This window comes from Elgaria multicarinata, chromosome 5, assembly GCF_023053635.1.
Source record: "Elgaria multicarinata webbii isolate HBS135686 ecotype San Diego chromosome 5, rElgMul1.1.pri, whole genome shotgun sequence".
NCBI classification, from domain to species: domain Eukaryota; kingdom Metazoa; phylum Chordata; class Lepidosauria; order Squamata; family Anguidae; genus Elgaria; species Elgaria multicarinata.
In genome coordinates, this window is record NC_086175.1 from 90,154,785 (window position 1) to 90,158,447 (window position 3,663).

The window sequence follows — 3,663 nt, forward strand, 5'->3', positions numbered from 1 at the left end:
AGGACTCTGCCTTCACAAATTCCCAGCCCCTGGACTAGCAGCTTGGAGAGGAGGTGAAGGAGAGGAATCCTTGGGGGGATCCGCACGTCGCTCCCAGAGCGCTTCTATGCGATCCCAGTGCACCCCGAAAACGATAGTCTGACTTCCCTGTAAAAGAAACGAGGAAGAGCCGTCCATGCCGCCGCCACCCCTCCTTCTTTTGCCGAGCTCTCCTCGCCGGGGGAGAGCTCTCCTCGGCGGCAGCGGCAGCAGCATGGACGGCTCTTCCTCATTTCTTGTGTTATCTCTGAGATAAGAAGGGGATTCTGGTACATCTCGGTCAGGAGCGTCCAATCCTACAAGCTCCAGCTGAGTCCCTCCTATGTTGCTCACACCCCAATTTCAACGCAAGTGGTGTGGGACAGAGGAGGCACCCAACTCAGCTAGCACTTGCAGGAACCAACTCCTGCAAATGCCAACAAGTCCCTTTCTCCATGCAGAGGGAGGCACAGATCTCCATGCCTTTTTCTGCATGGAGAAAATAAGGGCCGGATGACATCATAGGAGGGGGGTGTTGCTTTGTGGCAGGGGCCTTTGACGTCATCTTGTGCACTGGCTTAGTTCAGGGGTGGTGGGGGTGCAGTCCAGCCATGGACCAAAGCTGGTCTATGGACATATCTACACAACAGCTTTCTACGCTGTTCATTTACTGTTATAATGCTAAACAGAACATTTGGGAAATATATAGGGAAATATCTCCTTGTAAAGAAGATTCCTTCTTATTACCAATCTGAAAGGACAGAAAGATAGACTACATAACTGGTGCAGAATTGGTTTGTGGTATAGACTATTAGGAGCAGAAAACAAACCTATATTATATGTCCTGCAAAATTCTTAGGTGTATCAAATGCACTTCTGAACTCTTTCAAAACCACTTTGCAGACATGCCCAAGATGTAGATAGCACTGCATGGCAGTCATTTGATTGTGAACAGGTTAATTCTACCACAACTCTGGACAGAACAAACACCTTATACAAGATCAAACTGTTTGTCCACCTATTCTAGTATTATCTACTCTCAATGGCATCAACTCTGCAGGTATCTCACACAGAGGTCTTCCCCATCACCTCCTATTTGACTCTTAACTGGATATGCCAGGAATCTCCCTTCAGCCTTCTCTTCTCTAGACTAAACATGCCCACTTCTTTCAGTCTCTCCTCATAGGACTTTGTTTCTAGACCACTGATTATCCTCGTTCGTCTCCTCTGAACCCTGTTCTATGCTTGTTTGATAAAGAATCATGTTGTACAACAAACCCAGGGTTTAAGTGTTGTCATGTCTCTGTTTCTTATAGCAGAACTGGGGATCTGAACATATTAATGCACGTGCATTACTATCTCCAGATAATCAAGAGCAAGCTTATTGCCAACATGACCTCACTCATGCTACATGTATATAAGTAGGAACAGAACACACCTCTCCTACAGATAGGTCTCCCCACTGCCTTGCAGTGCTTTAAAGACACTCTCCAGCTTACTGACATGGTGAGGCCATTTTCACAGCTTAGCTCCAACTTGGACAAGAAACAGATCCAGTGTTTCATATCTGTAGGCCTTGGGCCCCTGCATCTGTTTTTGGAAAATGGAATCAGAACTCAGAAAATGAACCTCCCATAGCATGTATTTGTTGATGCGGTTTTTCGTTGCACCTGCAGGCTAGATGGAGAGGAGAGAGCCTCAGAGCATCTGCAAGCACATTTCCTTCGCAAATGAGGAATCTCATGTGTCTGGGATTAGGGGACAGCATCTGTTAATTAGTGATATTAGCCTGAGCTGTAAATGCCCAGAATTTATATTTCATTTCAAAATGTTAGCAAGTCTTAACTATTTGGGTTTTGAAAACTCTAATCACTAGTTTAAATGGCCAGACTGTCTTTAAACATATGTAAGAAGAAATGGCTTAAATTAGCTGCAGAAGAAGCCTCATTTCAGATAGTGGGACTACAACTTACAATTCAAAGGTTCCTCTTCGATATATGGATATATATCATCTCTTTTTTATGTCTTTGGTTTTTCATTATATGATCTTTTGGTCAGGGGCAGTGCTGCTGGATATCTTTAAATCTTTGTGTAGCCATGTTGGATCCAGTCCCACACATGAGAGGCACCTGGAATCTTGCCTTGAATATCTAACACTCATTTGGAATGGATTAACTTATGTTGGATCAACTGTACTGATGGAAGCAGACTTCCCAACCCCTTCCTACCCACGGCAGCCCCTCCAGCCTCCTGAAAACACTACATAGATACTCAGGAGACCCAGCTAAATGGAATGAGCCATAATGAGGGGAAGGGGGAATCTCTAAAAAACGGTGTCCTTCTTTGAGTGGAGCCCTTCATTTCACAGAAGACAGATCCTGGATCCAAGCCCTTGTGTTTAGGCAGTCTCTGGAAAGAGATTTGTTTAAACAGGTATTTAAATTGCATATTTGGTACATTCAAACTCTTTTATTGATTATTGGTTTTGTTTGTTTTACCTTCTGTAAGCTGCTTTGGGCATAATTTTTTGTGGAAAAGTGGGTTACATATGGGATTAGAATTAGATATATTCAAGATTAGGGCTGCAATTCTGTACACACTTACTGGAGACAAAGAATAAGTCCAATGGAACTCAGTGGGACTTACTGCTGAGTAGGTTGCATAGGAACACATTGTAGGGATGCAATCTTATATACACTTATCCAGAGGTAAGTCCCTTTGAACTCAGTTGGGCTTATCTTTGAGCAATCATGTACTCTAAAGTGCAAATAAGGAGTGTATATTTAAGAACATTTATGATCATTATTTTACACACCATAATCATTAACATGGGTCAGACACTTCTGCTTTTTTTAAGCAATGGGATTTCTGCTTTGTTAGGCATAACTAATATGTAGGCCTATTTAATTGTGTTTGGCAATGTTTAGGGTGTGTAGAAACAGTGGGTTATAGCCAGGCATCTATAGGTGTTCTTGAGGAATGATCACATCTGATCTGAACGCCAAAATGGCACTCCTGATTTGTATTATTTAAAAGGCATATTCATACCTTAGTGAAAGAAAATGGTGAGATGAACAGTAATAGAACTGCGTGACAGAATTCATAAAATTGGAAATTTTGGGCATATGAGAGAGAGAGAGAGAGAATGAGAATAAATCAGATACCAATGCGAGCAATATAAAGAACATTTTTTAAAAAAGCATCCAAACACATCACAACATTTTTAATGGAAGACAATTTGCTATTGGTAGTTATAGTTTGGTAATGCCTTGTAAGCTTGTGTGCTCTACTTTCTTCACTTCTGTATCATTCTAATGCTTAAAAAAATAGTGGATCTAACTGTGAAGGTCAGGCGAAGGCATCCATGGTGTCCCACAGCTGCAGCTTTCTGTTGCTTCTAGGCACCTGGACTTGGAGGTTTTCAATAGGTTGTTGTAACTCTGGAACTGCCACGAGTGGTGGATTTGCCAAAGCGATCCATGTATTCAGGCTGGGCATCTGCCTTCAGGGTGTGAAGAAGAGCAGCTGTTTAGAAGCACATTTAGAATTGTTCCATTGTGATAATGAGGAACATTGTGATAATGAGTATCGTGGATACCTCCAAGCCCTCAAAATGTGGGATGGGTTGGCAAATTAGTGAGCTGT